Source organism: Papaver somniferum, chromosome 9 (assembly GCF_003573695.1).
Source record: "Papaver somniferum cultivar HN1 chromosome 9, ASM357369v1, whole genome shotgun sequence".
NCBI classification, from domain to species: Eukaryota; Viridiplantae; Streptophyta; class Magnoliopsida; order Ranunculales; family Papaveraceae; genus Papaver; species Papaver somniferum.
Window position 1 is genome coordinate 59,271,131 of NC_039366.1, and position 19,976 is coordinate 59,291,106.

The following is a 19,976-nucleotide window of genomic DNA, read 5'->3' on the forward strand; positions in this document are numbered from 1 at the left end:
TGAGTAATGGAAGAAATCAGTGCTCATAGCAAGCTGATTATCTTGCCATTCCTTTTGTATGCTTAGGATGCAATGTGCTGATTGTGCAATGGAAGAAATCAGTGCTCATAGCAAGCTGATTATCTTGCCATTCCATTTTTGTTTGCCTGTATTCTTGCCTTAGCCTTGCTCTGTTAGTTTCACTATCATCCTTGCCCTTGGCCTTAGGCCTTGGTTCATCTTGCACTGTTTTCTGCTTGTAGTTGTTGTGTTCTTTCCCTTTGCTATATTGCCTTGTTTTGCTTGTTGAGTCATTGTCTTGTTAAATTTTCTTCATTGTCTTTGCTTCTTATTGCATTGTCTTTGCTTCACTGCCATCTTTGCTTCCACTGCCCTGCAACTCTGTTGCTTCTCTGTTTTCTTCCTCTTGCCTTGTTTTGCCCTGCTGTTGCTTCCCTGCTGTTGCTGCATTCATTGCTTGTGTTGCTGCTGGTGCCTTCTCTGTGTTGCTTCTGCTGCAGCTGCTGCTGCAACCCTTCTGGTGCTGCTCCAAAGCTCACAGCAATCCAAAAAACCCAAGCTCAGTTCTCAGTTCAAGACCAAGCCCAGGTTTGAACCAAATCCAAAAGCCAACTGAGCCCAAAGCTCACTTCAAACTGAAGCCCAATTCAGTCAACTGTGGGCTTAATCAAAGCCCAGTTCATTAAGGCTCCAAGCCCAAATTCATTATTAAGGCCCAGTTCAATTCATTTTAAGACCAACTGAGCACAAGGCTCAGTTCATTCCAAAGGCCAAAGGTCAAGCCCATATTACTTTTACTTTGAAAGCAAAGGCTTAATCAAAAGCCTATTGTTATCAAACCCACTAAGCCCAAAGCAAATTTAGAACCCAATTAGCTAGAAAACTCAAAACACTCCCGATCTCTGTGGATCGACCCGTACTTGCACGAGCTACAACTGACGACCGTGCACTTGCGGTATTACTGTAGGCCCCCGTTTTTATTGCGCTTAATTTTATACATATCTCCGGGCCCACCAAGTTTTTGGCCGGGGATCATTTTTAGGACCTTTTAGAAGCCTACCAAGTTTTTGGCGCCGCTGCCGGGGATTGGTGCTGTGTTTTATCTGTGTTTTTCTTTAGCTATTTTTGCATTTCACTGCATAGCATTTGCATCTGCATCTGCTTAACTTCATTTGCTGTTGGACCTGCTGTTCTGAACCTGTTTTTCCTCTGCTGGGACGCCACCAAGGAAAAGAACCAAAACCCAACTGGGTTTTTGCAACAATATCAGAGCAGCTGGGCTGTGCTAAAAAGGTAAGCCTAAACCCATTCCATTGAGAGAACCCAACCTGTGGGCTTCCAAATTTCTTTAATTGTGGGCTTGTAATAATTAACCCAATTTTTTGGGCTTTTTATTTTTCTATTTTGGGTTTGTAATTAATTATTTTTGGGCTTGTTGTTTAATTTGTGGGCTTGTATTTATTTTGTGTGGGCTTGTTTAAATTCTTTCATTGGACTTGTATTTTGGACTCTGGGTTTAAACCCAGCTGAGCTTGTAACCGATTGTGGGCTTGTTTCCACTCAAGAGTGGACCTCGAAACCAAAGTTTTAAAACAAACGTCGGGCCTTAACCAACTGGGCCAAATTAAACTTTCAAAATTAAAACTTAGTGTTTCGTGGGCCGCAGCCTTCCTTCCATTCCATTAGAGGACAAACAGTGGGCTTGCTCCCATTTCAAAAACCAAATTTTATTGTCTTAATTTTATTTTCTTTAAAAAAAAAAAAAAAAAAAAATATTTCTATTTTGCTCCCAATTTTAAAACCAAATTTCCACTTTGCTCCCATTTTTTTAAACCAAATTTTCTTTTTCAAATGTCTCCCACCAAAACCAAATTTTCCCAAAAATCCAAACCCATTTAAAAACCAAATAGTGGGCTTTTTTGTCTTTTCAAAATGGGCCAACCTCGTGCTCTCCATGAATACATGTATCCGTCAATAAAAATTCCATTATCATGTATTGTATTACCTCAAACCAATAACCCTTTTAAAATAAATGCAAGCATGATACAAATACTTCCTATATTTCGAGGGTTCGATTCTGAGAATCCCTATACTCATGTAAGAGAGTTTGAACAAATTTGTCGGACTATGCAACCTGATCATATGTCCGAAGACTCTCTGAAATTGCGTTTGTTTACATTTTCTTTAAAGGAAAGGGCCAAAACATGGTTTTACGGTTTGAGACCACAATCAATCACCACTTGGGAACAACTCACTAATCAATTTTTCCAAAAATTTTTTCCACATCATAGGACCATCGCTATTCGTCAAAGTATCAATTGTTTTGTCCAATTGGATGAGGAAACTGTTTTTCACTATTTTGAACGTTTTAATGATTTGTTGAGTGAATGTCCGCACCATGGAATTGAGAAGTGGAGACTTGTCGTCATCCTCTATGAGGGACTAGACTTTAAATCTCGAACCATGGTTGAGTCTATGTGTAATGGTGAGTTTATTGATAAATCTGTGGATGATGCATGGAATTTTTTAGCCGAGATTGCAGAGAAAACCCATCAATGGGAATCCGTTAGGGAAACTGGAACAACACCACATGATATGAGTCACCCTCATGAATTAGAGTTTTATTCTTGTAATAGCTCCGACCTTAGGATTGAAAATTATCCTAGATTGCAAAATGCCTATCATGATGATGATGATGATTATGATGTTATGTTAGAAGAACATGTCTATACTAAAAATGTTATGGAACCTTTGGGTTCAAATACATTAGGCTTCTCTGCCCCGACCTTAATGCATGATATTTCTTCTAGTATTCCATGTGATGTTTCCCCTGATGTGCCGATACATAAGAATAAATCTGTTGATGATGTTGATAATTCTGGTTGTGATCTTGCCAATTTGACTGATGATTGTGAGCATGATGTGACATGTGTAGATGAGTTAGAAGATTTTGATTTGATTGATAATGATATGCCTATTCTTCTACCTAAGTCACAATCTGATGGCCTTCCACCCAACCTAGATTTGGTTTGTACCAATATTGTAAAACCAATTTTTCTGAAAATTCCTAATCTAGGATTGGAACTGTGTGCCTCCCAAGTCCTCTTGGACTATTTTGCTTCAAAATATAACACTTTTAAAGAGCCACAGTTGGAAATTGCATGTTTTCCCATCCCGAAAACAGTCCATTTTGAGTTAGACCTTTTGAATCCTGAACCCCTAAAATTGTTAGATTTTGTGCTTAAAAGTGAACCTGTTGAAAAATTTTGGTTTAGGGGTGATTCATTCGGTTTTTCACTCTCATTCCCATTTAAGTCCAATTTTAGTGTTTTGAAACTTTCTATGTCTCTACACTTTTTCTTTTGGGTTGATCCTCAACTCTTTAGATTGTTAGTGTATGGTGAATTTTTTTGTATATAATCCAGTAGATAAAATTTTAAAAACCCTTTTGTTCCTTTTGTATATATTTTGCTCATCCAATATGATCTCGGCTGAAATATGTTGGATTTTTTGCCTTGAATAACGGAGTTTTAATTCTGCTTTCGCCAAAATCGGGTATTCTCTCTCCTTTTACTCTACTCAGCATGTTCCTCTTCATATATTGTTTTATAATTCTTTCCATATTTTGAAACATTGAGGACAATGTTTAGTTTAGGTTTGGGGGTATAGAGTAGATACCATGATAATTTGCCATAATTGAAAACGAACTCCTTCTTCTTTTTGAAAAAAAAAATTGAAAAATTCCAAAAAAAATTGAAAAATTAAAAAATGAAAAATCATAAAAAATGGAGCTCATTTACCTTGAAATGTTGACTCTTGTGCAAATATGTATTTTTATTAGGAGTCTTAGTCTAGATATTTAGGCACCCTGATTCTAGCACAATTCACATAGTGATAAGAAATTTGCACGCGCACGATCTACCAATACATGTATGGCCTCGATCTTCAAGGTGTTTGATAGGAAGTTACGATTGCCAATCACTTTAGAATACTGAACGAAACTTGACTAGCTTGTTCTTTGGTTGGTTGGGATAGAAGGTGGAGGTTACATTAAGAAAGACAACCATCGAATTTAACTGGGTGCATCAAAAAGGGCTACCTCTTGCAAAGTGTCATGTAATTTTTTTGTTTCTTTTTGTTATGTATCAAAAGTGTTTCCTTCAAAAAAAAAAAAAAAAAAAAAAAAAAAAAAAAAAAAAAAAATATCAGAAAAATACAAAAAAATCAAGTATTTATCAATTCCATCATCTCTTGTTCCAAAAATAAAAAGAGTAGTCAATGTAAATAAGAGTCATGTAAAGTCATTTTTGTTGTTTTTGTAATAAGCAAGGAGGGTGTATGCCATTGATGTACAACGCGAGTAATTGTGAAATACCTCCAACTCATTCACAATTCTCGTAAAGTCCGGACAGCTAGCTAGATTTCGACCTCAGTTCTTAGCCTGAGAAACTATCTCTTGGTGATTAGTAGTCATACTTCAGATCTTTCTTTACACATGTGTAGATACACTTTACACTCTTATCACATGTCTTTTTTGTTATCAGTGCTAGGATTGTGCCTTCGATAGCTAGATTGACATCTCCATTTTGCTGTGAGCTTAAACTGTTTTGCACATGTCACATTTGATGGAATATGAGCTTATATTTTGACCTAGAACTTTGTAGGTACGTTCTAAGCAAACCTTCACGAGACTTCAACTCGTCCACTAGGGACACTTAGTGGTTTAAAAGGCTTAGTGCATACGCTAAATGCATTCGAGAGACCAGCGACAGTGGTATAGTTAGGATTTCCTTAGTTTTGTTTTACTTGAGGACAAGTAAAATTCAGGTTTGGGGGTATTTGATGAGTGCCAAATATTGTATATATTTATCCCTTTTTGTTGGCATTTAACTCATCTTTTATGCATTAATTCTACATTTTATCCCATATTCTGTATTTTCATTGTTTTCAAGAATAAATATTTTTATTAATTAATTTGCATTTTTAGGTAATAAATAAAGTCGGATGACTTGCGGAGCAAAAGAGCAGAAAAGTAGTGAAAAGCCGGGAGAAATCACGCAAGGAAGCCGCGAAGAATGGTGCGCACAACCTCATTTTCTACACACAAAACGCCTCCGTTCTCAGCCATCAGATCAGTTCTCAGAAGCATCCGATGGTCGCTCCTTCATAGAGCATCAAAATCTGAAGTCTCTGCCAAGCACCACAGCGCTGAAATTCCAAGCCTTCAGATTAGATGGTAGTTGAATCCAACGGTTGCTCCCTTGCTGTTCATCAAGTTTGATATCTCCGCCTTACACTACAGTACCTAACTCCATCAAGTACCGTTCGTTTCGTTGTATCCCTTCATCCGACGGTCGCTCCTCGCTTGCCTCCGCATCACCGTCCGATCTACCTACCAGCTCCACATCCCACGGCTCATCCTCGCTGTTCATCCAATTTGATGAAGCCGCCTAACACCCTAGCAACCGAACCTATACCAGCTAACCAAACACCCCCTTCTTCCCAAACAGTCGAGCCCCCCTTCCTTCTCCTCTGCAGAAAATCCACCGTACACCACCACCTTCCCACCTCTGCCACCAACTCACTGCCACCACCACACCTCCACCATCATCACCCCTATCTTTCTCCATCATTACCCCCTTGTTCTAGCCTCCTATTATATAGTTTTCTCCCCTAATTTCTCTCTAAAAACCTAGGGAAGAAATCAATAAAATAGGACGAGTTGGAAAGATGCAATTGAGGCATGGGACGGAGCAGGTGAACAAGGAAAATAATGGGTCGACGATTGAAGTGTCAAATCACATGTTTGGTGAGTAAATTTCGGATTTTCAAAACCCTAATTTCAAAATTAGGGTTCACAAAAATTGGGTATTTTGTATGTTATAAATAGAGAGTGTGTAGAGCAATTTAAGGGTGTTCTTGGGCTAGCCGAGATTCCCCCAAAATTGGGTTAGTTTAGGTTTAATTTCAGTTCTTGAATTTCAATTAGATTTCAATTTAGGGTTTCAATTTTAATTCCCTGTTATGTTTCAATTTTAATTTCCTGTTAGTGTTAAATGTTAATTCCATGTTAATGTCTACTCCTAATTTCTTTTGATTTTCAATTTCACTGTCTTTATCAATTTCACTGTCTAGGTCTGTTTATTTTAGGTTAATTTTCAAATGTTATGTTAGTATCCATGTTATGTTAGTATCCTGTTAAATTTTCACTGATTTTCAAATGTTGTGTTAGTACCCTGTTTAGGTTAATTTTGTTCATTGTTAGTGTTTACCCTGTTAATGTACCTGTTTTGATGCATTGTGTTGATAAGTTCCTTTGATTGCTTTTTCCTTTGTTAATGTTCCTGTTAGTTTGATGGAATGCTAAGCTAGTTACCTTTGAAGCATTGAACTGATTGTGCAATGGAAGAAATCAGTGCTCATAGCAAGCTGATTATCTTGCCATTCCTTTTGTATGCTTAGGTTGCACTGATTTGATTGAGTAGTGGGGAGAAACTAGTGCTCACTAGTGACAATGAGCAAGCTAGTTCTCTTCCCACTCTAGAAGAATGCCTTAGTTTTGCTCCATTTCAGTTTCACTATCATCCCTGCCCTTGGCTTAGGCCTTGGTTCATCTTGCACTGTTTTCTGCTTGTAGTTGCTGTGTTCTTTCCCTTTGCTATATTGCCTTGTTTTGCTTGTTGAGTCATTGTATTGTTAAATTTTCTTCATTGTCTCTGCTTCTTATTGCATTGTCTTTGCTTCACTGCCATCTTTGCTTCCACTGCCCTGCAACTCTGTTGCTTCTCTGTTTTCTTCCTCTTGCCTTGTTTTGCCCTGCTGTTGCTTCCCTGCTGTTGCTGCATTCATTGCTTGTGTTGCTGCTGGTGCCTTCTCTGTGTTGCTTCTGCTGCAGCTGCTGCTGCAACCCTTCTGGTGCTGCTCCAAAGCTCACAGCAATCCAAAAAACCCAAGCTCAGTTCTCAGTTCAAGACCAAGCCCAGGTTTGAACCAAATCCAAAAGCCAACTGAGCCCAAAGCTCACTTCAAACTGAAGCCCAATTCAGTCAACTGTGGGCTTAATCAAAGCCCAGTTCATTAAGGCTCCAAGCCCAAATTCATTATTAAGGCCCAGTTCAATTCATTTTAAGACCAACTGAGCACAAGGCTCAGTTCATTCCAAAGGCCAAAGGTCAAGCCCATATTACTTTTACTTTGAAAGCAAAGGCTTAATCAAAAGCCTATTGTTATCAAACCCACTAAGCCCAAAGCAAATTTAGAACCCAATTAGCTAGAAAACTCAAAACACTCCCGATCTCTGTGGATCGACCCGTACTTGCACGAGCTACAACTGACGACCGTGCACTTGCGGTATTACTGTAGGCCCCCGTTTTTATTGCGCTTAATTTTATACATATCTCCGGGCCCACCAAGTTTTTGGCCGGGGATCATTTTTAGGACCTTTTAGAAGCCTACCATACCTCCCTACTGATACTATTGCCGACGGATGGCATACCGCCCTAGTTAACTTAGCAAGGAGTTGTGGGAAGACACAGACACTCCTCGCGAGGGAAACCACATAACGCATACCCCACACATACAATTACATTCAATACAAACAACGTTCAGCGCAATTACAATATACATTCATATAGATAGTAAAAGCACATCATGCTCGCAAAGGAAAGAAACTCAATGATTACAAGAAGGTTACAAAGTTCCCACCTGATTTGATGACAAGCCTCGCCTACCTCGAGATCTACAATCCACTGATCCATCATTTGAATCGATCGTTGTTAATAAAGACTAACTGTTAATCACACAAGCACTCTAAGAGATTAGCCAAAAGGCTCACACAAGGCTCATATCATAGTTCATATAATTCTCTAGTTATAAGTTAAGTGAACTATCTATGGTTCTAAGCCACTTATGTAACTACACCTTTCATTATATATCCTTATCACATAATAAGGTTTACTAATTCGATTATATTGGTTATATAGTCTATTAGATATGTCCTAAGAATATCTACAACTGTGGAGAAGGAACCAAAGGTAAATTAGGACCATAAGGGTCCAAAATATCGAACTAAGAAAACATGGCACTAAGCCCAAGCCCATTGGGCCTAAACTGGCACGACCCATTAATTTAAGGCCTGGTCCATCCCGGTCACCAAATGGTCACTAACAATTAAAGGGTTCAACTAACAGTCAACGTAAGTCAAGTTCATATTAAAAGGTCAAGGAAAGTCAATTGGTTCAAGGTCAACGAGTCAAAGTCCACTGAGTCAACTGATTCAACTCAGATAGATTCATAGAGTCAGCTGAGCTGACTGGGATGACTAACAGGCCAATGCTACTGCACAAGCCAGAGCCAAAATCTCAAGTCACAACTAATGCACAAACACAAAACTCAAAGCACAGTCAAACAGAAATACAAACACACAAACTTAACAACATTCTAATTAAACACAGTTCTCTAAGTTACAAACTAACTTCCATCTCCAAAGTCTTGTTTTCATCAAACATTACACACTGGTTCCTAACTCTAGATAACATATTCTTCACATCTATACATAGCTTCATAATCTGGCATAACCCACTTGTACCTGCAGTTGTTCTCTATTTCAATCTCTAAAATCTCCAACAGCTGAAAAACAGGGAAGAAGGAAAGAGAAGAAAGAAGAAGAAAAGAAAAGAAAAGAAAAGAAAAGAAGAAAATAGAAGAAAAGAGAGAGAAGAAAGATAAGAGAATGAAATTCCCTTCGATCAAATTTGGGGATAAGGCCGACCAAATTACTGAGGCATCCAACGCACTTGGATAAGGGTTGCCAAGGCGGCTAAACTGCAAAATGATCATTTTGCTCTTCAAACAAATCTGATGATATCTTCTTCGTCCGATATCCGAATGACACGTTCGACTAGTCAATTCCACGAGACTTTTTGAGATCTATCTAATAGTGCTAGTCTCGTATATAAATCATTGTAGATTAATTTATATTAATTAAACTCTATGTTAACTAATCGAATCATTAGCGGCTAAACCGTATCTTGATCATCGCTAGACCAGTCAAATAACATTGACGAGCTTGAGGGTCCTTACAATTAGTTAGACCTATGGGTTACTAAGACAAGTAACATTACAAATTGTTTTGAGCTATAATTTTTTACCGTATGCCACGAATTTACCAAACAATTTTAACCATTGAAAATTGTTTCTCAAATCTCCACTCTAAAGTTTTGTTTTTCTCAAGCCCTATTGTTTCATAAAACGTTGTTGTTGTTTAAAATATTCGAGTGAAATATCCCACTTGCAAGAACTACAGGCATCTCATGCATTATGATTCTCTTTCAAAGTCGTCCAACCTAGATTTTGTTGTGGCAAGAGATGTTGGCACGAACAATCGAAAAGGAAAATATATGTTGTCATACTTAATTGATCGTAAAGGTAATTATCAGTAGTTAATCGACAACCCATTACCACATATTAAAAAATTATATATCTTGTTACATAATATGTAAAATAGAATCAATAAAGGTAATTATCTTAAAATATCATGTGAAACAGTCTCGCTAGAGAGTGCGATTATTATTTATTTCTTTATTTTTTGACAAAAAGTAAGATTTTCGTTAACTTAACTCAAAACATGACATAGTCTATTACATAGTTTTCAAAGAAAATATCTCTGTCATCATGTGACGTATCATATGTAGTCAAAGATTGAAAAACCGACTTTCTAATACTTTTAGTAAGTACATCAACTATGTCAATGTATTGCCTCTTAAGACAAATAGAAAGACAATTCTTTAAACAACCCAAAATAGATGGAGTTTGTTTCATAATTTTTCTTGCTCTCCAACCTAATTAAGTTAATGTAAGAAAATGGTAAAAGAATCCATATCACTCATGCAGTCTCCTACGAAAAAGATATTAGAAGTTTTCTTCATTCTCAAAGGGCATAAAACAACTTCTCTCTCAACAATATATTCATCCTCCTCTGGTTCATTCGCAAAACTGATCAATGAGCCAATTCAATAATCCAATTAAAACCTATCTATTTGCGTTTTTCGTTAATGTACGCCATATCATTTATAATCTAATTCAATAATAACACTAGTTTTCATCTGGGTATCTCGTACCGAACCGTTAAACTTTCACAGCTTCTTTCTCATCTACATCTCTCCTCCTACTGTAGCTCCTCAAGAACGAAATATATCTGATTAGGTGAAATGGTTTACACTTATGATTTTTTGGGTTTTAACACATACACCCTATTTTTCCTGGCAATCAATTTAAAAGAAGTTAGTTTTACAATCACATGTTTGTTGCCCTAAATTGATTATCAAATTAATTTGGGCAGGGCTTAGAGAAGAAATTTGGGTGTTTTTAATTTTGTTACAAATTTAGTGAATGACGTTTGATGATTTTTTTAAAGCACAAACACTACTTCATTTTGAAGTAGTGGACAAAGTACTGTTCTACTGCCCATAGGATTTGCTCTAACGATTAAGAGATATTTTGTAAAAGGGTCATAACTTTAGTGCATATTTAGGGCATGTGTCGTGGAAGTGCACATAATGCATTCAGGTTGTATACTTAATTTGATAGTCTGATTTGTTTATCAAAAAAACCTTATGAAATAATTAAATGACATTATATCATAGTTCTAACTAAATTCTTACCCGGGTATAACTGACCCGACCTAATGTGCAACTTAATTGTTATTTTTATGTTAGTGGGACATGGGGGGTCTGGGATTTTTCCTAACAATAGTAAATTTAAGACGTCGATTTCCTGGTTTGTTCTATCATTGATGGATATGTATTTGGATCACCAGGTGGTGATTTTGGAGTATAAAATTAGCTAGGCAATAGAAAACAAAATAACCTAAAAACACCGCCACCTTCTTAACTTTTTATTTCATTGAATCACCAGATGCGATTTTGATTATGTTGTCTCCTTTTTCATTGAAGATCGAATATGGAAAATACTGAAGATAGTGATGGTTAGGAAGAAGATCAAATATGGTTATGACATCTTATTTTACAACTGATTCTTTTATTTTTTGAATCTTTGTTGAAGTTTTTGTATGAAATGATCCAACACATGAAATCGGATGTTATTCAATCGTGGGTTTCTCATATAATTTTGGAAATTTGGTTGTTAATTTACGTTTGAAGTATTTTTAAAACAAATTCTGATTTTTTTCTGTGTGTGATTTAGTTTGGCTTTTTTTCAAGTTAATTACACAACAAAGTATATGGAAGTCGAAAAAAACGATATTTGTTTGGGTATTCGAGTTAGAGGATTTGATTGGTAGGATTCCTGTTAAGAGTGATGGTAGCGGTGGTTTACAATATCGGTGGTGTTGGATAAGGAAGAAGATAAAAACGTTCCTTTATATTTTAGTTTTATCTCATCCGCTGGATGTGATATAACTATCTTTTTATTTTGATAAAATGTGATATAATTCTCACATGCATGACGCATGGAGTATAACGGGACCAGACCCAATTTAATGGGTCAACACAGTGTTACCTTGACTAAAATAAAAAAGACATCTAGTTGTTGACTTAATGGTCTTTGGTTAGTCTACGACCCTAATGCATCGATTGCATGATCCACGACCTAGACACTTTAGGCGCTAAACTCACGATCATTTTACAAAATAACTCAACAACTAACTATGTTTGTTCTAAAGGTTTGTATGACTTAAAAATATAATACTAAAAGATTTGAGGATAAAGAAATGCTTGTTACTCTTTAATATATATTCATATTGTTAGCACAAATACATAGGATCGATTTTCCACAAATAATTACGATAATATGAATTGAGGGATACATTTGCTTCCCCGTATAGGAAGGTGGGGATTTGTTTAAGAAAATTTATTAATTTTCTCTTGTTTAGATTATGGGAAGACAACAAAATCAATAGAAGAACACATGGCATAAAGTGGGTTTAGGCACCAACGAGACTATATAGCATGTACGCCAAAGTTAATCAAAGTCAAAACCTTTAACAAATAAAAAATAAATCTTTTATATTTTACAACTTGGGTATACATAAAAATAAAATTGATTTAGAAACCGTCTCACGGTTGATCTAATAGTTACTTGGGAGATGCTAATATATTGTGAGTGTGGTAATTTTACAGGAACAATGTAGACCTACAACAATTTGTTTCATGGTTCTGGGTATGTGATTATGAAAATCAACATGGATGGAAGGTTGAATTTTACACCAAGCTTAAGGGTTATGTCTTACTTGGAAATGGTAATTTTCATGTTATTAATGTATCTAATTATTTTTGTTTGAATTTTAGGGTTTGGGTTTTAGTTGTTTGAAATCACTCTATGAAATTGAAGAACTAACGAGGAATGTGAATGATAAGATAGTTGCATAACATATATGATACATCGTTAGTTGCTTAGCTGTTAGAGATACCGATATTTCATTATATTGGTGGAGAGTTAGGGTTATTTTCGAGGTTAGAGATTGCACGAAACGTCTTAATCCCTAAATCTTATCTTAGATGCGGATTTATTTTTCTAATGCCCGAGTTGGTGAATGAGTATCTGGTAGGACTAGAAACCTACAATATTAAACCGTAAATATACGGTGTCTATAATGTGATACACGGAAAGTGCGGATCGTTCCCACAGGGACTTTGTTGGTGTGAAGCTGAAATCAAAGTCTACTAATATTAATTTAAACGAGGGTGTTTGTCGATACGACGAGATGTGTTGCAATGAGAATTGAAACTAAAGAACAGAAATGTAAATTAAATAAGATATTAAAAACTTGATAAGAATGCACTAGGGCAATTGAATTCACCACTTAACCTACACCAGATTATTCAGCTAATGAAAATATTATTGTTCTTTATAGTCAGCGAGGAAGATTCGAGTCTGCCGCATATCCAAGCCTATCTTCAGATGGATGATTTAACATCAACTAAGATATTAATCCCTAGCATTAGCTGTCTTATTACAGCACAACTAATCATAGATTAACAACAATCAATTAAGCACAAGTTGAAGTACAACATAGAATTATTCTGACTACCCGGGTTGCATAACAAACAAGGTGAAAGTAATATGTTGTAACACAAGATTAAATTTATCCTTAATCATTCAAGCACAACAATAACAATAACATCAACACAAATATCCTAGTGTTAAATTAAGGGTTTCATCTAAACCCTAGCTTATAAACTTAAAACATAGCAAAAACAGGAGACATATGAAATTCAAAGATAGATAAAAGCATTCATGCAGATTTCTTTTGTTCCATGTTTTCTACCAAGGACAGTTTTTGAGAAGATAGGTTACAAAATGATTTTCTACTTATGATCCTTCTCACTTGGATAATTAAATTACACAACAAGAAGCCCTATTTATACATCAATTTCACCCAACTTGGGTTCAATTTGCCAACACAAACAACAGAAATTTAGGGTTTGAGATGTCAATCACTCACCAAATACAACTGAAATACACTTCACTGCCTTCAAACCATGCTGCTAGACTTTAGGCTTTCCATTCCTATATCAATGACTTTCAACCTATTTCTTCAATTTCATGCAAACGGCGCAGAAGTATGGTGAGGGAAAGGTTGTTGCTGTATAAAAAGTATGGGGGCAAGAGAGAGATCGGTGGTGGTATGGGTTTGACAATAGAGAGGGAGGTGGTATCGACGGTTTGAGAAGATATTTTCTTCTGATTTTGGAAACGGTAAGGGAGAATGTAAAGAGGGTTTACTTGGGTGTTATACTTGTGTAGCTTGTTTAGGTGTTCAAGGGTGAGATGTGTTGACTTCTTTATCTTCAAACATGACTTGAACATTTTGGACCATTGATCAGACTTGGGTTAATTCTGCAATCCTTGACCACAGCTGTTTGTCCTATTGACTTGGTAAGTTCAGTTCTGCACACGCTTCAGCTTAACAGCTCCCTTGCATCACAGTGTGACATTCTCACTTCCTCTTATGCTCCCTTTACAGTCTCGCTCACCTCTTGTTCACCATTCAATCAACCACCTTGAACAAAACACAAAAAGATATTATTTTGACAAAATTACTCATAAAGGGAGATATGCTCATGATACAAGATTTGTCGCTAAATAAAACATTAAGGCATTAGAGAGGTGATAAAAGACAGCAAAATGATTTAGAAATATGCATTATTAGGTTCCGCTCACACCCCCAAACCTGAATTTTGCTCGACCTCGAGTAAACAAAAGAAAACTAAGAAAATCATACCTACACCAATGTCGCTGGTCTCTAGATTGCATTTAGCGAATGCAATAAGCCTTTTAAACCACTAAGTGTCCCTAGTGGACGATTTGAAGTCTCGTGAGGGCTTGATTAGAACATACCCACAAAGTTCTAGGACAAAATATAAGCTCAGATTCCATGAAATGTGACATGTGCAATTCAGTTTCAGCTCACGGCAATTGGATATGTCAATCTAGCTTTCAAAGTCACAATTCTAGCACTGGAACAACTAAAGACATGTGATAAGAGTGTAAAGTGTATCTACACATGTTTAGAGAATGATCAGAAGTTATGACTGCCAATTACAATAAGATAGTTTTTAAGCTAAGAACCAAATGCAAAGCCAAGCTAGTTGTCCGACTTTACGAGAATTGTGAATGTTCACCTAAGAGTTGGTGATATTTCAGTTTACCCGCATTGTACATCGATGGCATACACCCTCCCTTGCTTATTACAAAACTATTTACAACATACAACAATACATGACTCTTTATTTACATTGATCACTCTCTTAGTTTTGAGGCAAGAGAGAAACATTGACTATAACATTTGAAATATAACAAAATGTTCATCTATTTTTTTGATATTCTTTTTTTTTCTTTTTTTTTTCTGTTTTTTTTTTACTGATGAAATACTTCAAAAGAACAAGAACAATACAATAATAAGATAACACTGTTTGACTTATGAACAAAAAGAAAAATTACATTGGCACTTAGCAAGAGGTAGCACTTTTCGATGTACCCGGTAAAATTCAATGGTTGCTTTTCTTAATGTATCCTCCAACTTCTGTCCCATCCAACCAAAGAACAATCTAGTCAAGTCTCATTCAGTATTCTAAAGTGATTGGTAGTCTACTTAACCGATAAAACACCTGCCCGAGGCTATACATGTATTGGTAGATCGTGCATGTGCAAATTTTCTTATCACGTGTGAATTGTGCTAGAATCAGAGGTGCCTCATCATCTAGACTAAGAACCCTAAGATATCATACATGCACAAGTATCACAACTCAAGGTAAATGAGCTCCATTTTTTTTCCAGATATTTACAAGTTCTAACATGCTTACCACAAAGTTCAGATATTTACAAGTTCTAACATGCTTACTACAAAGTTCCTGTTGTCTACCTATACCCCCCAACCTAAACTAAACAGTGTCCTCAATGTTCAAAAAGAACCAAAAAATTGCAATCATACCAGGAAGACCATGCAGAGTAGAGATAAGGAGAGAGTTTACCAGATGTGAAGAATGTTGCCCAAATAGAATTGGACGAGTGCTTGGAAAGCAAACATCAAGGTAAAAGTGATAAGATAGATACTTAGTTAGCATGCAATAGAACAGTACAATACAGAGAACAAGATTATATAATTGAAATCAAAAGAAAGAAACAAAGAGAGAAAGAAAATGGAATCCTTAACCTGATTTATGTATAAGGGTGAACCAGTTCAGTCCACATAAATGGGATCTTCAAGATTGGTTGTTTCAATTTCTGGTGGGATTGGTTCAAGGAACGGCTTTAATCTTTGCCCGTTGACTTTGAAGATGTTCTTATTTTCTACATCTTCGAGTTCTACAACTCCATGAGGGTATATTGTGCGCACCAAGAACGTGCCTGTCCATCTAGAACGCAATTTACCTGGAAAAAGATGCAAACGGGATTTGTACAACAAAACTTATTGGCCAGGTGAGAATGACTTGCGCAAAATGCGCTTGTCATGGAACACTTTCATTTTGTTCCTGTACAACTTAGCACTGTCATAAGCATCATTTCTCAGCTCTTCCAACTCATTGAGTTGAAGTTTCCGTTGAGTACCTGCTTCATCAAGAGAAAAGTTAAGTTTCTTGATAGCCCAATAAGCTCGATGTTCTAACTCAACCGATAAATGACAAGGTTTTCCATACACAAGTCGTTAAGGAGACATGCCAATAGGGGTTTTATATGTTGTTCTATAGGCCCATAAATCATCATTCAAACGTAATGACCAATGTTTCTAGACGGGTTAACCGTCTTTTCAAGAATATGCTTAATCTCCCTATTAGAAACCTCTACTTGGCCGCTGGTCTGTGGATGGTATGGAGTTGCAACCTTATGTGTTATGCCATACTTGCGTACTAAAGACTCAAAAGACTTATTGTAGAAATGTGAACCACCGTCACTGATTATAGTTCTAGGAGTGCCAAAACGAGAAAAGATGTATTCTTTTAAGAACGAAAGTACCACCTTGTGCTCATTTGTTTTGGTTGCAATCGCTTCTACCCACTTAGAAACATAATCAACAGCGACAAGGATGTACAATTTACCTTCAGAATTAGGAAATGGTCCCATGAAGTCAATTCCCCACACATCAAACAGTTCAACAATCAAGATAGGGTGTAATGGCATCATGTTTCTCATCGTAATACTTCCTAGTTTCTGACAGCGTTCACAAGCAACACAATAATCATGACAGTGCTTAGACAATAATGGCCAATAAAACCCACACTGCAAGACTTTTGCAGCAGTTTTCTTGGCAGTGAAATGGCCTCCACATGCTTGGTCATGACAGAAAGATATCACATCTTTTTGTTCAATGTTGGGGACACATCTCCTAATGATTTGGTCCGGGCAGTACTTAAACAGGTATCGGTCATCCCAAAAAAAAAAACAAATGAAAAAAATGAAAAAAATCATCGTTACGTTTTGTTCAATAAGGCCAAAGGGAAGTAGAAATTTATAAGTCAAGGAAGAAATCGAAGAGAATAGTTAATTGTCAAGGTTCTATGAGGTTCGATAGTTTATCATCAACAGTTGAAGACCGAAGAAGACGTTGTTTCTACTGAGCACTATGAGAGAGTCGAAGAAAGATACATTTGGTTGCTTTGTTAGTCCGCTTTCAATTTGGCACAAGATCTTTCAATTTGAAATGGATAAATGTGTTGCATGCCACGGTTCAGACCACCTAGTGGATAGTTTTCCAGACCTACAAGCATTTCAGGAGTTTAGACTAGAACAGGCCAATGTTTTATACCATAAGCAAGAGAACAATCCTTACTCTCAGACCTACAACCCAGGGTGGAGGAATCACCCTAACTTTTCATGGTCTAAAGGGCCCGTACAAGGGGGTACAACGAGTAATACCCAAGGATATTCATATCCTAGAAACCCCCAAGTACAGTCACACACACAGTACCCTGTAGAGAAAAGGCTAGCTTTGATGAAGGTATGAACCAAATGAATCAAAACCTTTTGCAATATCAGAAGTTAAATGACCAAAGGCTTGCGAGTTTAGAACTTAAGATGGGTCAAATTTGCGATGCACTTAATGAGAGAGAAAAGGGTAAACTCCCAAGTCAGCCTCAACAAAATCCTAAGAATGCATTTCAGGCAGGTACATCAACGTGCGATGAGTCTTCGCATGATCAAGTGCACTCTGTCACCACTCTTCGTAATGGTAAATTTGTTGATAACAACGTAGGCGTAACACAAACCAGTGAGTCTGAGTCAGACTCATCATTTCATACAACGCCACAGAAAACATCCATTGTAGAAAATGAATTTGAGCATGTTTGTAAATCGGAAAATTTTACTGATGTTAATGTTTCTTTTCCAGCTAATGTTCCTGTTGCTCCATTTCCTCAAAGGTTGGTGCAGCAGAAGAAAGGTACCCATTACAATGAGATGTTAGAGATGTTGAAACGAGTTAACATCAACATCCCATTTCTTGAGGCAATTAAGCAAATCCCTGCACATGCTAAATTCCTCAAGGATTTGTGTACACAAAAGCGCAAGCTTAATGTGCACAAACGTACTTTTCTAGCTGAGCTGGTGAGTTCCATCATTCAAAATAACACTCCACCTAAGTTTAGGGACGCAGGTTGTCCCACAATCACTTGCACTATAAGCGACCATACGATCGATAAGGCTTTGCTAGACCTAGGGGCAAGTGTAAACCTACTGCCATATTCGGTATATGTGCAATTAGGTCTTGGAGAGTTAAAACCAACACCTATAACTCTGCAATTGGCGGACAGATCCATCAAAGTTCCTCGTGGTGTGGTTGAGGACGTTTTAATCAAGGTTGATAAATTTTATTTTCCCGTGGACTTCATTGTTTTAGATACTCAACCTGTGCAAAATCCTGATTGTCCCATTCCTGTCATTTTAGGACGTCCCTTATTGGCGACGTCCAATGCAATTATTAATTGTCGAAATGGAGTGTTGAAACTCTCATTTGGTAACATGACTGTGGAATTGAATGTGTTTAATGTTAGTCAACAACCTATGGATCTTGATGATGTGCATGAAATTAATATCCAGCTGCAGATGCGTAAAAATCAAAATCATTGATAAAAAAAGAAATAAAATATCCCGAGTAAAAGAAGATTATTTGGGATTAATGGAGGAGATTCAACGCGTGTTTTTTCTTTAAATAGATTCCCTGGGAGTCCTAGAGAGGAGGTCGAGAGTCTGGGGGGCTGAGGAGAGCCAGAGAAGAAGAAATTTGAGTTTTCCCAAACTGTGATGAAATCCGAGTAGGAAATTAGTTTGGGAAAACTCGAATTTCTTCTTCTCTGGCTCTCTTCAGACCCCCAGACTCTCGACCCCCTCTCTAGGACTCCCAGGGAATCTATTTAAAGAAAAAACACACGTTGAATCTTCTCCATTAATCCCAAATAATCTTCTTTTACTCGGGATATTTTATTTCTTTTTTTATCAATGATTTTGATTTTTAGACAATCATATTAATTTCATGCACATCATCAAGATCCATAGGTTGTTGACTAACATTAAACACATTCAATTCCACAGTCATGTTACCAAATGACAGTTTCAACACTCCATTTCGACAATTAATAATTGCATTGGACGTCGCCAAGAAGGGACGTCCTAAAATGACAGGAATGTGACAGTCAGTATTTTGCACAGGTTGAGTATCTAAAACAATGAAGTCCACGGGAAAATAAAATTTATCAACCTTGATTAAAACGTCCTCAACCACACCACGAGGAACTTTGACGGATTTGTCCGCCAATTGCAGAGTTATAGGTGTTGGTTTTAACTCTCCAAGACCTAACTGCACATATACCGAATATGGCAGTAGGTTTACACTTGCCCCTAGGTCTAGCAAAGCCTTATCGACCGTATGGTCTCCTATAGTGCAAGTGATTGTTGGACAACCTGCGTCCCTAAACTTAGGTGGAGTCTTATTTTGAATGATGGAATTCACCTGCTCGGCTAGAAAAGTACGTTTGTGCATATTAATCTTGCGCTTTTGTGTACACAAATCCTTGAGGAATTTAGCATGTGCAGGGATTTGCTTAATTTCCTCAAGAAATGGGATGTTGATGTTAAGTCGTTTGAACATCTCTAACATCTCATTATAATGGGTACCTTTCTTCTAATGCACCAACCTTTGAGGAAATGGAGCATCAGGAACATTAGCTGGCAAAGAAACATTAACATCAGTAGAATTTTCCGATTTACAAACATGCTCAAATTCATTTTCTACAATGGATGTTTTCTGTGGCGTTGTATGAAATGATGAGTCTGACTCAGACTCACTGGTTTGTGTTACGCCTACGTTGTTATCAACAAATTTACCATTACGAAGAGTGGTGACAGAGTGCACTTGATCATGCGAAGACTCATCGCACGTTGATGTACCTGCCTGAAATGCATTCTTAGGATTTTGTTGAGGCTGACTTGGGAGTTTACCCTTTTCTCTCTCATTAAGTGCATCG